Genomic DNA, 20,506 nt, shown 5'->3' with positions numbered 1-20,506 from the left:
ATGAAAGTAAAAGAGGAGAGCGAAAAAGTTGGCTTAAAGCTCAACATTCAGAAAATGAAGATCATGGCATCTGGTCCCATCACTTCATGGGAAATAGATGGGAAACAGTGGAAACAGTGTCAGACTTTATTTTGGGGGGCTCCAAAATCACTGCAGATGATGATTGCAGCCATGAAATTAAAAGACGCTTACTCCTTGGAAGAAAAGTTATGACCAACCTAGATAGCATATTCAAAAGCAGAGACATTACTTTGCCGACTAAGGTCCATCTAGTCAAGGCTATAGTTTTTCCTGTGGTCAGGTATGGATGTGAGAGTTGGACTGTGAAGAAGGCTGAGCACCGAAGAATTGATGCCTTTGAACTGTGGTGTTGGAGAAGACTCTTGAGAGTCCCTTGGACTGCAAGGAGATCCAACAAGTCCATTCTGAAGGAGATCAACCCTGGAATTTCTTTGGAAGGAAGGATGCTAAAGCTGAAACTCCAGTACTTTGGCCACCTCATGCGAAGAGTTGCCTCATTGGAAAAGACTCTGATGCTGGGAGGGATTGGGGGCAGGAGGAGAAGGGGACGACAGAGGATGAGATGGCTGGATGGCATCACTGACTCGATGGACGCGAGTCTGAGTGAACTCCGGGAATTGGTGATGGACAGGGAGGCCTGGCATGCTGCGACTCATGGGGTCGCAAAGAGTCGGACACGACTGAGCGACTGAACTGAACTGAACTGATGGTACTTCAGTTAACTTCACTGAGATGCAGAGGATAGCTACTAAGTTTTTGAAGTAGATCATCTCATTCAACAAGGGGCTATCCCAGATGTTTACTTTCCATAGCATTTTGGGGAAAAGTTGGAGGCTCCACAAAATAGCCTCACCAAGGAAAGGATCTCAGAGCTATACTTACAAAGAAAGAATTTACACGTATGCTATGTGGTATACCACAGGCATATACATGCAGCTCTGGTTTATATTATATGAAAGATTAAGAAGTGGAATCATTCAGAAAACATTATAGAGGAATTATAACTGTGAATTCAGGGAGGTATCACTATTTTTTTTTTTTTTTCCTATTTTTGGCCATGCAGTGTAGCTTGTGAGATCTTAGTTTCCCAACCAAGGACTGAACCCATGCCCTGGGCAGTGAGAGAGCAGAGCTCTAATCACTGGGCCATCAGGGAATTTTCTCACCAAATTTTATATACAATCTTTGATGCAAAAAGTAATTAACCAGATAATATGTATTTAGTTAGATCAAAGGTTGCTCACAGAGCAAATGTTGAAGGAAACACATCCCCATGTGAAACAAACACAACAGATTTTGGTCTAATTAATTTGGGGAATATGAAATTTCAACTTGATATGAGCTAATTAAAAGAAGAAGATATTCCCTTTGAAACATAAGGCAATGTGTGAAGCAATGGTGCCAAAAACAATATCAGGTCAGAACTTTCATGCGAAAGTGAATTCGCTCAGTCGTGTCTGACTCTGTGATCCCATGGACTGTAACTTACCAGGCTCCTCCGTCCATGGGATTTTACAGGCAAGAGTACTGGAGTGGTGTGCCATTGCCTTCTCCAAGAGACCTTCCCGACCTCGGAATAAAACCCGGGTCTCCTGCATTGTGGGCAGACGCTTTACCATCTGAGCCACCAGGGAACTTTGATGTACTGGTGTCAAATATGCCTAGTATACACTTACCTATGTAATCTGCTCTACCAAAGAGGTACTTAATTTTATTTTTTCTTTTAACAATATCACAGTACTTGAAAACATATAATTTGTAATGAAAACCATAAAATTTAGTGTATGTGTGTATGTTACAAGATAGCTCACAAAGCAAGACATGGGTGTGGCAAACAGGGAAAGGGAATACCTTGACAGCACCTTAAAATTTTTTCCATTGAAAAACACATAAAACTGACTAGTCATGTGACCTTGGGTAGATTACTTAGGCTCTCTGAACTTCAATTTCTCCTCTATAAAATAAGAAGATTAATGATATTTACTTCGCAAGGTTGTTGGGGAGTTTAAAGGCAGGCAATTGATATTGACTCTTACTATTAAAAATGGTGTTCAACCAAGGAATCATGATGAAATGATATTTTGCAAATATTTCTTAAAAATAATAATTAAAGTACACTGAAGTTTCCTTTTTTTTTTTTTTTTTGGTAAATAGAGTGGATTGACGTGTTCACTAAAAGAATGTCAGTTCTACTCCTTAGCATTCAAAAAAGATTTTCCAAGTGAGAGGCAAAGAGGTGGAGCTGTGAAGGGTGTCTGACAAATCATGCTCTTTGTATCCATGCCAGTGGTTGTTTCATGGAAATATGTCATGCCCAGGGCATGTGTGTTGTTGAAGAAAGGTAACTTTTGAGATTCTCTGATGTACACTTTAAACAAGATAGGAGAAAAAATGAACAGTGAGTAATGAGATAATTTTCAAAGCCAGTTGGAAAAAAAAAAAAAACTTTGAAGCTTTTTTCAAAAAACTTGAAAAAACTTTCAATTAACAAACTTGAATTTTATCCTATAAAAAATGTAAGACCACTGACTTTGTTAAAGCAGTAAAGAATAATTTTGATCCATCCATTCACTCAACAAACACTCCCTGAATACCCATGCAGGCTCAGGTGGTATCAGGTTCTCTTAGCAAGACATATGTAGTCATTGTCATCCTGACCAACAGGGGCCTTGAGAAGAGAAATAAGGAGGAGTACTGTGCCTGGGCTTGTAAGAGAGGAGAAATGCCAAGTCAAGAAAGTTTACTCTGAGAATAATAAAATATAGCAATAAATAAGGTAAATGCAAAGAACCACACTATGATCGCCAAAATATTGGAATCTGACCCTCAGAATCACAGCAAAAGAAACAAAGAATTTTACTGATCATTTTTCTCTAACATCATTTCTAATTTCATTTTTGTTCTAACATCAATACATATTTTTCTCTCATGAAATAACACTTAGCTTCTACTTGTTATCAAGTTTTAGAGATGACTAAGATAAGGTTTTCCTTCACCACTTACTAGCCATACAAATTTGGGTAATTTACTTAGACTCTCTGGGCCACTTTCTTTTTCTCAAAGATAGTATAGTGAAGTCACTCAGTGCTGTATGACTCTTTGAGACCCTGTGGACTGTAGCCTACCAGGGTTCTCTGTCCATGGGATTCTCCAGGAAAGAATACTAGAGTGGGTTACCATTTCCTTCTCCAGGGGATCTTCCCAACCCAGGGATCAAACCCAGGTCTCCCGCATTGGAGGCAGATGCTTTAACCTCTGAGCCACCAGGGAAGCCCACTGCACAGGGTTAAATGAAATAATTAAAGTTCTTTGTGTGGTCCCTGTCACTTAGTAAGTGCTCAGCAAATCTTAGCTATGGTTATTACCTTTCTACCTTGCCAGTACAAAGACACAATTACCTAAATCTCTCCTTTCAGACTGACTTGGGATCTTCTAGTTATTAAGAAACAGACATTTTTCAGATGGGTATGGACTAGACTCAAAAAATGGAAAGAAAATCTTATTTGTTTCATTGAAAAGAATAAATGATTAAAATCAATTGTTAAGTGGATAATTAGAAATGTTAATTCATCAGAAATACACTGGAATCCCTATGGTAACAACCTAACCAATTATACCATAACAGAAAACTCTTAGCTTATCTGCTCAATAGAAAATAACTGCTTCATCTGCCTCACCTCATCTAGACCAATGGGCCTCTCATGGCAACATTTTCCTCTGTGATCACCACCCTTAGCTACATGTGATTAGATAGAGGCCACCTGGTCACTCTGGACCTATGAAATACTCTCTCTTAGAAATTTGAAATAAAAAAATGTGATCTGAGGGTTTTTTTTTTTTTTTGGTTTCAGAAACCACTAATGTCCTTATCTAAATTTCCCATTTCTGCTTAAGCTGTCCTATGTTAATTTCTTTAACTTCCATTCAAAAACATTCTAATAGTACATACCATATATTTCATTTCAAACTCAATTCAAAGCTAAGATGATGTCAACAAATAGATGGATAATCAAGGTTCTATTAATAGTGTATTGACAACTGCAACATTTGCACCATAATATGGGGTTTCCAGGTGGCTCAGATGATACTGTACCTGCCTACAATGCAGGAGACCTGGGTTCAATCCCTGGATTGGGAAGATCCCATGGAGAAGGGAATGGCTACCCACTCCAGTATTCTTGTATGGGGAATTCCATGGACAGAGGAGCCTGGTGGCCTATAGTTCATGGGGTCACAAAGAGTTGGAAACAACTAAGGGACTTTCACTTAAAAATCAACAATAATTACCTTTGGTGTTGGGACTTCGTTGGTGGCTCAGATGGTAAAGCGTCTGCTTGCAATGCAGGAGACCCGGGTTTAATCCCTGGGTTGGCAAGATCCCCTGGAGAAGGAAATGGCAAGCCACTCTAGTACTCTTGCCTGGAAAATCTTATGGATGGAAAATCTTATGGAGCCTGGTAGGCTAAAGTCCATGGGGTCGCAAAGAGTCGGACATGACCTAGCTACTTCACTTTTCTTTCTTTTCACCTTTGACATTAAGACAGGAAAATAGACATAAAATTTCAATGAAACCAGGTATATGATTTTTCCACTAGATGTTATCTGTTATTCATAGTGTCTGGTAGCTATAGATACCATTGCTATTCCCATTCTTGGAGATATAGGCATTTGTTTTTATTGGTGATCACACAAATATATTTCGCAAATGTATTACAGGACAAAGCTCATGAAAATAGGTGAGAATAAAGGACTCTGGTAGACATGCCCAGCAAAATGAGAATGACATTTATAAAAACCTAAGTCCAAGGGCTTGGACAGAATAAATACATAATTTCAAGATATCTACTGCCTTTCTCAGACTTGACCTTTTGTTAAGATAGAGAACTACTAACTACTAGAATTGCTTAAGGGGCTTACGTTTAGCTGGGGTGTATTGTTAAAATATTACATCTTGAAAATGGCATACAGAGAAAGAGAAGCAAACTATGGAAGGTGCCTCACTAGCTCTAGTAGTTTTGGTATGAACCTGATTGGAAAAAAAGGGAAAGAAACAAAACATAGGAAATGAAATCAACTCTTTCACTTACAGGAAATGGAGAACTGCTTCTACAGAGGTCTGTTCTAATCCAAATCATTGCAACATGTAAAACTAATAGAACTCTCATTGCTTGATTTTACAGATTTGGTTTTCTTACAATGAAAGAATTTTATATTTATAAATTAATAAAAACAACTTTCATCATAGATCACTATCAGCTAAACACTTTTAGAACTTACACCCAAATCTTGTCCATTTATTTCAACATCTTTTTTCTTCCACAGTTGGCTGAAGTTATTGAAATTCATTTTACTCACCCAGAGGAGCACAGTATTAATATTAATGTTCATTCTGAACACAGTATAAAAAGATATTTTTTCCATTATTAACAAAGAAAAATACTATTTAGCATATCTAAATGAAGCATATACAGTTTATAACAGAGTACAATAGTAATCATGAAAAGCTACAAAATGGTCTTATTCTCTTAAGACTTCCATCAAACCAGCCATAGAAAGTGAAATATGAAATCTAAGCAAAACTGTTCAGACAGCCATGCATAGATGCATATTGTAAATACTTCTATTCAGCTTATTAAAAGTTCTCATATTGTGTCTGTGTAATTTGTGGCTGTTTCATCAGCAGAGAGCATTGTCTTTAAGCAATAGTACACATCACTTTTAAGAGTTAAAGGAAACGAAGAGCGTGAAAGGCAAGCTGACTAATTTGTGGTAATATCAAACTGAATAAAGAGCTGATTTCATCAAAGGCAGATGGAAAGATATTTCTGGTTTTTCAAATGTTAATGAATAAATAACATTTAATTTCATAAATGTTCAGAGTTATTCTGAAGATAATTATTTCATAAAAGTTTCTCATTTCCACCACATGCAAGCAGCTGCACTACAGACAACAGGAGATGTGTGCTTGCAATTCAGACTGGACGCTAATACCTTATTATCATAATTCAGAGGTGGCTTCTACATACTATGAACATTATCAGGGAAGAAGGCTTCCTGATGAGCACTCTCCCTTTAAATTATCATCCAGGGATACTGAAAAAGATGAGAATTTAGGCCCACGAAACTTGGCCTATTTTGCCAAAGAAATCTGTAAGTCTGAAGCAACACCCCTAGCTTTGTCTGTCCTAAAATTAACCCATTCACATTGTCTGACTTTGGATTATTCATCCTGAGTCAGATCATTCTTCACATATGGCATGCTGGCTCTTTTATATAGAAACAGCTTGAGAAAAGAGTATCAGAATATGAAAAATATGTGATAGCTCAGGTTTAGAAGAAGCTGCAAAATGCAGTTATGTTAATTCTTCAGGATACTGCGTTTAATCTTAAGTGATGAATAAGAAAAAGTTTATACCCTGCTAATATTGTTTTTTTTCTTATTTACTTCCTAATTCTCTGCTTGGTCCTGCCTTATTTTCATTCTTTATTTATCTGGAATGCTTTTCTTTTGCATTCAGTATTTGTTGGATGATTAGATATTTACAGATTCGTAGATAAACAGAACTGGAATGGACACTGAAAAATTCATAATCACATTTACAATCAGATGTGAAACTTTTAGACGCAAACAAGCCAAATGACATGTCCAGTGTCACATGGCTGATTTTTGATTGAAGCCAGATGAAAAACTCTGTGTGACACTTCTCCTCCTGCCTTCAATCTTTCCCAGCATCAGAGTATTTTCTATTGAGTCAGCTTTTCGTATCAGGTGGCCAAAGTATCGGAGCTTCAGTATCAGTCCTTCCAGTGAGTAATCAGGATTGATTTCCTTCAGGATTGACTGGTTTGATCTCCTTATAGGGGACAACAGAAGATGAGATGGTAGGATGGCATCATTGACTCAATGGACGTCAGTTTGACCAAGCTCGAGGAGATGATGCAAGTCAGGGTAGCCTGGCATACTGCAGTCGGTGGGGTTGCAAAGAGTCAGACATAACTGAGTGACTGAAAAACAACAGATGAAAAACATGTATCTCTGAATTCCTTAGCCTATATTTGTGCTTTTAGAGGGAGATCCAAGACTGTGCAAATTGAAGTAAGCTGGGGTGATGCTTCCCAGGTGGCACTAGGGGTAAAGAACACTCCTGACAATTTAAGAGACAAAAGTGATGGAGGTTTGATTTGACCCCTGGGCCAGGAAGATCCCCTGGAGTAGGAAATGGCAACCCATTCCAATATTCTTGTCTGGAGAATCCCATGGACAGAGGAATCTGGCAGGCTGCTGTCCATAGGGTTGCAAGGAGTCAGAAAATACTGAAGTGACTTAGCACAGTGATACTTCAAATACAAATACATGATGTATTCCTTTCCCGATTTGGAACCAGTCTGTTGTTCCATGTCCAGTTCTAACTGTTGCTTCCTGATGCATACAGATTTCTCAAGAGGCAGGTCAGGTGGTCTGATATTCCCATCCCTTGGCTTCCCTGATGGCTCAGACGATAAAGTGTCTGCCTGCAATGAGAGAGACTCGGGTTCGATCCCTGGGTAGGGATGATCCCCTGGAGAAGGAAATGGCAACCCACAAATGCAAATACATAGTTCCAGTTTTTATAACTCATGAATTGGAACCTCTGGGGGTACTGCCTGTTCATTTCAGTCACTCAGTCGTGTCTGACTCTCTGTAACCCCCATGGACTGCAGCACGCCAGGCTTCACCAACTCCCGGGTTTACTCAGACTCATGTCCATAGAGTCGGTGATGCCATCCAACCATCTCTTCCTCTGTCATCCCCTTCTCCTCCCACCTTAAATTTTGCCCAGCATCAGGGTCTTTTCCAGTGAGTCGGTTCTTCACATCAGGTGGCCAAATTATTAGAATTTCAGCTTCAGAACCAGTCCATCCAATGAATATTCAGGACTGATTTCCTTTAGGATGGACTGGTTGGATCTTCTTACAGTCTAAGAGACTCTCAAGAGTCTCAACACTACAGTTCAAAAGCATGAATTCTTCAGCACTCAGATTTCTTTATAGTCCAACTCTCACATCCATACATGACTACTGGAAAAATCATAGTCTTGACTAGACGGACCTTTGTTGGCAAAGTAACGTCTCTGCTTTTTAATATGCTGTCTAGGTTGGTCATAACTTTCCTTCCAAGGAGCAAGCGTCTTTTTATTTCATAGCCACAGGCAGCATCTGCAGTGATTTTGGAGTCCAAGAAAATAAAGTCTGCCACTGTTTCTACTGTTTCTCCATCTATTTGCCATGAAGTGACAGGACCAGATGCCATGATCTTTATTATCTTAATGTTGAGTTTTAAGCCAATTTTTTCACTCTCTTCTTTCACTTTCATCAAGAGGCTCTTTAGTTCTTCACTCTCTGCCATAAGGGTGATGTCATCTGCATATCTGAGGTTATTGATATTTCTCCCGGCAATCTTGATTCCAGGTTGTGCTTCATCCAGCCTGGCATTTCTCCTGATGTACTCTGAATATAAGTTAAATAAGCAGGGTGAAAATATAGAGCCTATCGGTTTGTTCTATTAACAAGATCCCATGTGATTCTTAGGGATGTTAAGATATTTAAACAACTGTAGTGCGCCAGAGCAACTCTCTGAGATTCCATGGGGTATTATTAAATTTGTGTGTGTGGGGGCACTCTTAGGATGTCTCACTTCTAGTTTCTGCTCTTAGTCCAGTTTGGTATGAACAGACTTAAGTTATTAAAAATAAGACAAGTAAGTCCAAGGGACTGATATTTGAATAATACTGGGTGAAGTAATTCAGACAGAGAAAGACAAATATATCATTTATATGTAGAAACCAAAAAAAAAAAAAAGAGACAAATGAACTTACTTACAAAACAGAAATAGAGTCACATCTATAGAAAATAAACTTACGGTCACCAGGAGAAAAAGCAGGGGTAGAGGGAAGAGGAATAAATTGGGATACTGTGATTCACAATGAGGAATAAATTGGGATACTGTGATTCACAAATATACATTATTTAGATATAAAATAGATAACTAACAAAGACCTACTGTATAGCACAGGGAACTCTTCTCAATACTCTGTAAGGACCTATATGGGAAAAGAATCTATAAAAGAGCAGTTATATGTATGTGAACTGCTGCACAGCAGAAACTACATAACACTGTAAATCAACCATACTGTAATAAAATTGAAAAAAATGACAAAAGTATCTGGAAAATGTAAAACATGATAATGATAACTTCTCTTTGGTGCGACATCTGAGACACACATTTTAGAAGAAAAATGAAGTGCCTTCTTATCAGAAATATGGAGTTTCAGTAAATGGGCTAGAGGAAGTCACATGTCAACAGAGCTGGTATGGATGATGTTTTGGTAATGATGATTTTTATATTGTTTATCAAATATTGATCAAATATTGTTTATCACTAAAACTGAACTGAAGAAATCAAGGATAGGAAGGAGAGCTTCCGAAGGAGAGCTTCCTAAGGAGAGCTTCCTAAGGAGAGCTAGGCGAGGATCTGAGAAAAAGGGTATAATGGTTGACGCTGAGATTCCTTGAGTCTAGTTGGGAGGCAGAGAGTTGGGTGTGATAGTATTGGGCCCCTGCTGGCTGTGGAGGGCATTGGTGATTGAAGTGTGCTGTAACTGCAGTTTCCAAGGATATGCCACAACACGGTAAGCAGTTGCTAGAGGCTTCTAGCATTGGGTGACTGCTGAGCTCAGATTTGGCAGTTACAGCTTTATTATCTTTGTCCTTTTCTGTCAAGGTTTTAGTACATAATATATCTTTTAAGACTCAAGCTTCAACTTACACATCCTCAGGTATTGCAAGTTCAAGGTTCTATTTGCCTCTCATAGGAAGGAAACCTCTACATCATTTCTTGTTTTCAGAGACATGGGTAGAAGATGATTTGAATCTCTGCTATTCAACATCAGCAGACCAGCCACGGAGCATTAGAATTTACTGTGGGCTTAATAAAAATACAAAATCTCAGCTCTCATCCCTGAACTTACTGATTCCGATATCTGCATTTTTAACAATATTCCCAGGTGATTCATAGCTACTTAAAATTTGAGAAGCTATTAGTAGATGAGAATGGACTCTGATTCCAATCTTTTCATTTTCAGTTTATACTATTTGGAGTCCCAGATTAATTTTCTTAAGATAGTTTTCATATCATGTCTGTAATTTAAAAAAAAAAAAAAAAACTTCAGTCTTTTATTAAATTAAAACAAGTTTTAAGGCATTCTAAGTACTCCAAAATCTGATTCCATCCTACTGCCTATATTTTCTCCCACCCATTTCCCTTTACCAAAGCTTCAGAGAAATTATACTGATTGTTGTTGTATGAATATATTTGCACATTCTGGCCTCCTTTGGTCCTTCTTCCAGTGTTATCTAAAACTTAACTGGTCATATTTCTACTTTACCCCTAGTAACCTAACTTGCAATTCTCGATTTTCTATTATGTCTTCCATAAAGTCTTCTGTAATATCTCCATCTATATCTTTTGATAATTCCATACCATCTTGCTCATACCTTTCTCGTGGTCTTTTTTGTGTGCTCCTCCTTAATGTATTCATTAACAACTTTCAATTTAGATGAGCCATGTCATATCTCTGAAATTCAGTTTACTTATTTGTGAAAGAGAGATCATCACATACCTATTTAACAGAGTTGGTGTAAAATGATTTATAAAAAAATCTCTGAAAATATGAATTATTGTGAAAGTGTAAGATTCTCATATCTTTAGCCTCTTCTCTGAACCATAAGGCCCTTGAGGATAGGGATCGTGTCTGTGAAATTCTGTAGTTTTCCACAGTTTATGTATAATAAAGTATACAATAAATTTTAAACAAATAAATGTATACTTAAGTATATTCCATTTTTCCTGCTTTAAATACATGAAAAATATATACAGAGTTACATCATTAAATTTTCTTTTCAAAGAACTATGTGTTGATTGTGTTTCCCAAGTCTTCAATTTTTATGTCTTGATTTCTGTCATTTCTTTAAGCATTGTCTTTGCAAATACAACTCCAACCAACCAGGTTAGTTAGCTTCAATGTCATGGTTACAACTCTAATTCCAGTTTTATAAAATTTCCTCAGTGTTAGAAGGCCATTTTGGTTACATCAACCCCAGATTCTCGACTGAAAATAGTGGACAAACATGTAGGCTCCAGAGTCAAATTACCTTGGTTGTAATCTCAGCTATGCTTCCTCAGTTTAGTTCAGTTCAGTTCAGTTGCTCAGTCATGTCTGACTCTTTGCATCCCCATGGACTGCAGCATGCCAGGCCTCCTTGTCCATCACCAACTCCCAGAGTCTACTCACACTCATGTCTATTGAGTCGGTGATGCCATCCATCCAACCATCTCATCCTCTGTTGTCCCTACCTCCTCCCGCCTTCAAACTTTCCCAGCATCAGGGTCTTTCAAATGAATCGAGTCAGTTTTTCACATCAGGCGACCAAAGTATTGGAATTTCAGCTTCAGTATGAGTCCTTCCAACGAATGTTCAGGAATGATTTTCTTTAGGATGGACTGATTGGATCTCCTTGCAGTCCAAGGGAGAGTCAAGGGACTCTCATGCCTCTTAGTAGCCCAGTTATCTTAGAATATGAGTTTACATGGGTTTGGTCCTTGATCTGGGAAGATTCCACATAGCACAGAGCTAACTAAGCCAGAGTGCACCTACTGAAGTCTATACAGTCTAGAACCCATGCTCTGCAACAAGAGAAGCCACTGTAAAGAGAAGCCCACACATTGCAACATGAGAGTAGCCCCCTCTTGCCGCAACTAGAAAAAGCCTGTGCACGGGAATGAAGACCCAGCACAGCCACAAATAAATAAATAATTTAAAGGACAGTAATAGAACTGTTTATGACATTGTTGTGATATTAAACAGTTTTTGCTCATGATAACTGTTAAAGCAATGATTGTCACAAAATAAGTTTCAATTAAAGTTTTTTATTACTATGAAGACTATAAAGATGATGAAAATATGTGCTATTGTTTGTAAAAAAGTCTTTGTAAACTAAAAAGAACTGCACAAATTTTATGAAATTTTTAAATTACTGTTGAAATCAGAATAGATTTGTCTTATAGGTAAATAAAGAGATTCCTCTTGAATGATTTGAGTCAAACTTTTAAAAAGTTTGAAACTCTGTTAAACTAATAATTACTAGGTACATTTTATGCATTTTACATAATAGCAACCAATAGAGTGAATCATGCTAATTTCAGAAAGATGAAATGTTCTCATGGGCACTGAAAAAGCTAACTTACGATTCACTATTGGGTTATGCTGTTGTCAGTATTGACACTGTTGGTGACTTTTATTGATGAAAATAGAGAAATGGTCATGATTCTGGTTGACTTGTATATTCACAAGGGAGAGTGATGGAAAAAACACAGGATGAATTATTTTCCTCTCCAATGTACATCAATATTTCCAAATAAATATGCTTATTGGTAGAAAATGGGTTTTAGTCTTTATAATAAACCAGCATGGGAACATTAAAATTAGCTAATTTTTTCAGGGATTTGGAGTTTATTTCCAAAGCAAAACATTATGGTATAATCCTATACTTCTGGTATATACAGGTATTATCATGCTCCTACTTTAACCTGTTATGAGAAAGAATTTGGGATTTAAAAAAAGGAAACTAAGGCAGAGATGTGACCTCTAAGGTTCAAGCATATCAAGATATATATCAAAGGGAGTTTTCATCAGACTATTTACAAATGTATGTAGAAAATATTCTGGTAGGAAAAGGCAGCCACTGCTTGAAACAAGGTTTATGCATCTGAGAGGTGACTCTTGAGAAAAATGTGATTGTTTAGAAACAATAAAATGGAATCTATAAGGAAAAAAAAAATGGAAAAAGCTGTTTCCAGAGATAACTTTGTATCGGGACAACTTACAACTGCAGTGAATGTTCCTCTAGCTCCACCACCCTTCCTCCAGCATCTGAAAGGTTTGCTGTCTAAATAAAGTGTGTGTGTGTGGGGGGGTTCTTTAATTTTTTTTGTTTTAGTTTTGTTTGTTTGTCTTCCCCTCCTCTTATTCTACCCAGGTGCTACTTTTCATAGGAAACTTGTAATTGAACTTCTGCACTCTAAGGAAGCTCACAGTGTAGTAGAATTCATGAATAATTAAGGGAAGGAATACTTTTGTTCATCTGTACATTTTGTATCTCCCCTAGAGTTCAAAGTAGATCTTTACATAACTTTCACCATACTTACTACAAATATTACATTTGTACCAGTGTGTGATAGCATTCAGCTTTCACTTTTTAGTGGCAAAAAATTTGAGGTAATTATCTTGGCTTGATTTCTTAGTAAAATATAGAGGCTTTCAGTGAAGACGGAGTGCTAGAATTGCTTCCTTTTTCCCGCTCTTCAGGAATGGTATTAGAATTCAAGGAGCAAAGTTTTCACTTAATATAGAATTAAATAAAAAGCATTCACTGTGGTAAATACAAAGCAAAAGTTGATAATTTGGGGGCTCAATTTCCTTAAAAGATGAAATAATTTTAGGTTAATGTACAAAAGTTCTCAAATGATTTCACTTGCAATTTCTCTGTGGGGAAGCATTCACCAGCTCCAACTGGTTTCTCAACAGGAAAATGCACTGGAAAAACGGAAAAGTGACATATGATGGCAAAGCAGGAGGAATTATGCTTTAACAATAGGGGAAGGTAATGCATATCCTAGACTCAGCCTATTTACTATTATAATCTTTTTAGTTTGAGTTTCTCAGAAGACAGAGTAGATGTGAAAACTGGCACTTAGAGTACAAAGGCATATACTATGTTAATATGCTATGCCATATAAATTCAAATATTTAAATTTTAATCTTTTAGATACAAAGAATCATGGGTATTTTAATATAGCCCTTACTTCCTGAGTACATATAACTCAAATACCTAAATACACTTATGCTTTCTTATAGAGAAAATTGCCAATAATATTTATAGTCTTTATAATGGCTTTCAAGTCTTAAGATCACTTTTTGTATTGCAGCTAAGGATTGAACTAAAGGGATCAGCATTTTAAGAAAAATTTCTTAGGTTTTTGCTTTTAACATGCAAAATCTTAGTGAGCTCCAAGCGAAATGTTGCCTCTCCATCTTTAGGGAAGTGTACCTTTCGCATACACCTCCAGGTTACATGGATTCTTTTTTTTTTTTGGTTTTTATTTTTAAATTTTAAAATCTTTAATTCTTACATGCATTCCCAAACATGAACCCCCCTCCCACCTCCCTCCCCATAACATCTTTCTGGGTCATCCCCATGCACCAGCCCCAAGCATGCTGCATCCTGCGTCAGACATAGACTGGCGATTCAATTCACATGATAGTATACATGTTAGAATGTCATTCTCCCAAATCATCCCACCCTCTCCCTCTCCCTCTGAGTCCAAAAGTCCGTTATACACATCTGTGTCTCTTTCCCTGTCTTGCATACAGGGTCGTCATTGCCATCTTCCTAAATTCCATATATATGTGTTAGTATACTGTATTGGTGTTTTTCTTTCTGGCTTACTTCACTCTGTATAATCGGCTCCAGTTTCATCCATTTCATCAGAACTGATTCAAATGAATTCTTTTAACGGCTGAGTAATATTCCATTGTGTATATGTACCACAGCTTTCTTATCCATTCATCTGCTGATGGACCACTTGTAAAAGAATGAAACTAGATCACTTTCTAACACCGCACACAAAAATAAACTCAAAATGGATTAAGGATCTAAATGTAAGATCAGAAACTATAAAACTCCTAGAGGAGAACATAGGCAAAACACTCTCAGACATAAATCACAGCAGGATCCTCTATGATCCACCTCCCAGAATGCTGGAAATAAAAGCAAAAATAAACAAATGGGATCTAATTAAAATTAAAAGCTTCTGCACAACAAAGGAAAATATAAGCAAGGTGAAAAGACAGCCTTCTGAATGGGAGAAAATAATAGCAAATGAAGCAACTGACAAACAACTAATCTCAAAATATACAAGCAACTTCTGCAGCTCAACTCCAGAAAAATAAACGACCCAATCAAAAAATGGGCCAAAGAACTAAATCGACATTTCTCCAAAGAAGACATACGGATGGCTAACAAATACATGGATTCTTGTTGTTCTCCATGTATTAGGAAGTGAGATTGAGAAAAATTACTCATATACAGCATACTTTTCCCCTTTTGGCTTTGGTCTCTCTGGTCTCTCTCTAATCCCCAACGCATTCTAATCAAGCTATCTTAAAGTTCTAGACTGCAGGACATTGAGACTGTTCCAGTAGAACTCTACACTATACTTTTGTCATACTTCTTGCCTGGAAATGTGCCTGCACCTGCCCAGAAGACACACCCCATCCACCCAGCTGTATGCCCTTCCACCAGGGAGAGCTTTCACCTGAGCTAGTAAATGCCTGAGAAGAAAGACAAGAGGACGTGAAAACCACAGTCTTTTTGGGAGAGAGAAAACAAATTCAAGATTGAACATGGACATTTCAAACTTTTAAAAAGAAAAAGGGGATAGGGAGCTAAATAAATAGAGAATATGAGGGAGAACAGAAAATACAGTATTTCTGAGTACTGTAAAATTGAGTCTGAAAAGAGTGTACATCAGTTCAGTTGCTCAGTTATGTCCAACTCTTTGCAACTCCATGGGCTGCAGCACACCATGCTTCCTTGTCCTTCACCAACTCCCAGAGTTAGATCAAACTCATGTCCATCAAGTCAGTGATGACATCCAACTATCTCATCCTCTGTCATCTCCTTCTCCTCCTGTTTTCAATCTTTCCTAGCATCAGGGTCTTTCCAAATGAATCAGTTCTTTGCATTAGGTGGCCAAAGTATTGGAGTTTCAGCTTCAGCATCAGTCCTTCCAATGAATATTCAGGACTGATTTCCTTTCGAATTGACTGGTTTGATCTCCTTGCAGTCCAAGAGACTCTCAAGAGTCTTCTCCAACACCTCAGTTCAAAAGCATCAATTCTTCAGTGTTCAGCCTTCTTTATAGTCCAATTCTCACATCCATACATGACTACTGGAAAAGCCATAGCTTTGATGAGATGGACATTTGTTGGCAAAGTAATGTCTCTGCTTTTTAATATGCTGTCTAGGTTGGCCATGGCTTTTCTTCCAAGGAGCAAGCATCTTTTAATTTCATGGCTGCAATCACCATCTGCAGTGATTTTGGAGCCCCCAAAAATGTTTTCATCAATTCCCCATCTATTTGCCTTGGAGTGATGGGACCAGATGCCATGATCTTAATTTTTTGAATATTGAGCTTTAAGCTAACTTTTAACTCTCCTCTTTCACTTTCATCGAGAGGCTCTTTAGTTCTTCACTGTCTGCCATAAGGGTGGTGTCATCTGTATATCTGAGGTGATTGATATTTCTCCCAGAAATCTTGATTCCAGCTTGTCCTTCATCCAGCCCAGCATTTCACATGATGTACTCTGCATATAAGTTAAATAAGCAGGGTAACAATATATAGCCTTGACAAACTCCTTTCCCAATTTGGAACCAGTCTGTTCCATGTCCAGTTTTAACTGTTTCTTGTTGACCTGCATACAGATTTCTCAGGAGGCAGGTAATGTGGTCTGGTATCCCCATCTATTTAATAATTTTCCAGAGTGTGTTGTAATCCACACAGCCAACGGCTTTGACATAGTCAATAAAGCAGAAGTAGATGTTTTTCTGGAACTCTCTTTATGATTTATGAATATCTCTTTGTCCAGCAAGCAATTAGGGGATAGGAAACAGGGTTTGTTCCATCAGTTGAATGAAATAGTATATAAAGAGATGAATGAATAAGCTATTTTAGTTGGGATTCTCTGGTGGCTCAGACAGTAAAGAATCTGCCTGCACAGTGGGAGACCTGAGTCTCATCCCTGGGTTGGGAAGATCCCCTGGAGGAGGGCGTGGCACCCCACCCCAGTTTTTTTGCCTAGAGAATCCCCATGGATAGAGGAGCCTGGAGGACTATAGCCCATGGGGTCAGAAAGAGTCAGATATAACTGATTATTTTAGTCTGGATGGAACAGGAGAGAAATGTCATTCTCAAGTGTCAAATTAGATAAGTTCCACCACTATTATTACTAGGTTCTTCCCATGTTATTGCTAATTATAATAATAATAATGATAATGTACTAACGTCCTAATTTTATAGATGAGGAAGCAGAGTCTGATATTACCTAAATAGGTTGCTCATACCCGGTTGGTGGCGAGGCCCCAGGCAAATTAAACAGAATTTAAGCCCACGGTGGTCCAACATATGGCCATCAGCTGACACTATGTGTCAATAAGTAAAGCAGCTGCCATTACCCATGACACTAACAGTAGCTATTCAATCGCTACTTTAATTCTGGGTAATCCCTTGCCTCTGTTTTCCATCTCCGCATTGCTAGATATAACGCTGAGAATCACATCCCAGATTTGCTCCACCTTAGTTGTTAAGGCAAACATGTTATTCTTCCATTCAACACTGCACATCCACATCATGCTAGAAAGTAGGCTGGGGTATGAAACAGAGGGAGCAAGGGAGACATGAGCCCCATGCTCATGAAACTTCTAGCTTAGTTGGTTAAACAACTAACAATTAAATAAAGATACAAACATATTCATAGACACTGCTATTGGAAATAGAGAGGAAAAGAAAATAAATGAAGCATCCTCCTTGGGTCCTGAGCAAGCCTGTTAGGATCAGGAAAATTTGAGCAGACATTTGAAGAGTAGAGAGTTAACCAAGTGAAGGGGAAGTGGGTTAGATGGAATGACAAGTACAAAGGACCTAAGGCAAGAAGAACATGCCTGAAAGACTGCGAGAAAATAGTGTGGCTGGAAGACACAGGCAGAGACAGACCTGACTGAGAGACTGAGCACACACACATACGTACATATTACACTTATTATAACTGAACAATGTTTTTAACTCATGCAAGTTTTGTCTTAAATTTTCCCATCTGAATTAGGTTTGAGACGTCCATGATCTGCTGCAATGAGGCTGAGGGTTACATGAGGTAAGAAAATAAGAAAAAATATTTCTTAAGATTCGGCAACAAATCATATTGATCAGTCTTCTCTGGCTTAGCTGTAACCCCTATGGCTTTAGCCTTTAATAGGTAGTATGAAAGTTCTGCTATCAGAAGTTGTAACTAGACATAACTTTGAATTTCATTCCACTTACACTTGGGTTGCTCTGAAAATCTTTAACAATCCTAGACACCAGAATCAATAAAAATCGGCCAATACCCTCTACAATTTCCTTCACTTTTTTCTATGAACTCTCCAACATTTATTGACACCTAAGGACTCTATTCTGGGTTGTTCCCATTTTAACTACATTTTATGTTGGGTTCTGTAGTGTCTTAAATGGTCAGCTAAACTCTAAGTCAAATACCATAGTGTCTATTAACCAGATATGCTTAAATAATTTGCTTTGTGAAATTTTAGTGAGAGTTACCCAGAGTCAAACTCATGTGTGTGTATGTGTGTTTTTAAGGTAAATAATAGAAAATAAAATAAAAATGCGTATGTGGCCTATCACACTAAACTGCCATAGGTTTATTTATGTTACTTTTACTCTCTGAGCTTTTTCTATGCAAAATAAAGTTTGCTGAACTGCACAATTTCTGTTTTTTAAAAGTTTAAATTTTAGACATGAAACATGTCATATAGGCTTGGGGCTGCTGCTGCCAAGTCGTTTCAGTCATGTCCGACTCTGTGCGACCCTATAGATGGCGGCCCATGAGGCTCTCCCATCCCTGGGATTCTCCAGGCAAGAACACTGGAATGGGTTGCCATTTCCTTCTTCAATGCATGAAAGTGAAAAGTGAAAGTGAAGTCGCTCAGTCGTGTCTGACTCCTCCATCCATGGGATTTTCCAGGCAAGAGTACTGGAGTGGGGTGCCATTCCTTCTCTGGTCATATAGGCTTACCTAGTGTTTAAACTCAGGGAAGGCAATGGCACCCCACTCCAGTACTCTTGCCTGGAAAATCCCATGGATGGAGGAGCCTGGTAGGCTGCAGTCCATGGGGTCGCTGAGAGTCAGACACAACTGAGCGACTTCACTTTCACTTTTCATTTTCATGCATTGAGAAGGAAATGGCAACCCATTCGTAGCAGCAGCAGCAGCAGCAGCAGCATTTAAACTAAATATCTTACTGCTGTGCTATGCTTAGTCACTCAGTCACGTCTGACTCTTTGCAACCTCATGGACTGTAGCCTGCTAAGCTCCCCTGACCATGGGATTCTCCAGGCAAGAACACTGGAGTGGGTTTTCCTGCCCTACTGCAGGGGATCTTCCAAGCCAGGGATCTTCCAAGCCAGGGATCAAACCCAGGTCTCTCGCATTGCAGGCAGATTCTTTACCATCTGAACCACCGGGGAAGCCCCAAATATCTTACTGTATGACCATAAAAAGTATGTCTCTGACATTTACTGAATGCCTACTATAATACAGACTCTATTCTAAACAATTTTACAGACAATTTTACAGTGAGGTGTATGTAATATCATTTGTATCTTATAGATGATAACTAAGGCTCAAAGACAACAAATCCTTCACCAAGGTTACAAACCTGAAAAGCACCACAGAACAGCCTGTCCAATTTCAAAGCCAATGTTGTAGGATTCAGTTCCCATATACACAGAATCCAAGTCAAGTAAAAGAGGGTAAACTAGCATTCTTATCAATTATGAACGTCCCCATCTCCATCCGGTTATTTTATTCTCTCTCTCTCTCTTTTTTTTTTTTTTTGAATAGGCTAGGTATCTTGCTGAAGTCCTAGCTCAGAAAAGAATATTCATGCATAAGTAGAATGTTAGTGCAAAGTTTTTGTTGTTGTTCAGTTGCTAAGCCATGTCTGACTCTTTGCAACCCCCAAGAGGTGGACAGCGGCACAACAGGCTCCTCTGTTGTTCACTACTTCCTGGATTTTGCCCAAATTCTTATCCATTGAGTCAGTGATGCCACTCAAACGTCTCATCCTCTGTCACCTCCTTCTTCTCCTGCCCTCAGTCTTTCCTGGCATCAGAGTCTTTTCCAATGAGTCCTCTCTTTGCATCTGGGGGCCAAAGCATTGGAACTCTTACTTCAGCATCAGTCCTTCCAATGAATATTCAGAGTTGATTTCCTTTAGGATTGACTGGTTTGATCTCTTTCCTGTCCAAGGGATTTTCAAGAGTCTTGTCCAGCACCACAATTTGATCAATTCTTCAGCACTCAGCCTTCTTGATGCTCCAAATCTCACATCCATACATAACTTCTGGAAATAAACATAGCTTTGACTATATACACTTTTGTTGGCAAAGTGATGTCTGCTTTCTTTTAAATATACTCTAGTGAAATTCCTTTAATAAAAATTTAAGTAATTCCCTTAAGCAAAACAATCACCTATGATTGTGATTTCTTTGACATAATATTCTACACATAAGTGCCTCTAACAAGACTGGACTCCAAGAAAAGGATGACAAGTT

This window comes from Ovis aries, chromosome 2 (genome assembly GCF_016772045.2).
Source record: "Ovis aries strain OAR_USU_Benz2616 breed Rambouillet chromosome 2, ARS-UI_Ramb_v3.0, whole genome shotgun sequence".
Classification (NCBI taxonomy): Eukaryota; Metazoa; Chordata; class Mammalia; order Artiodactyla; family Bovidae; genus Ovis; species Ovis aries.
The sequence above is the reverse complement of the archived record's forward strand: the minus strand, read 5'-3'. Positions refer to the sequence as shown.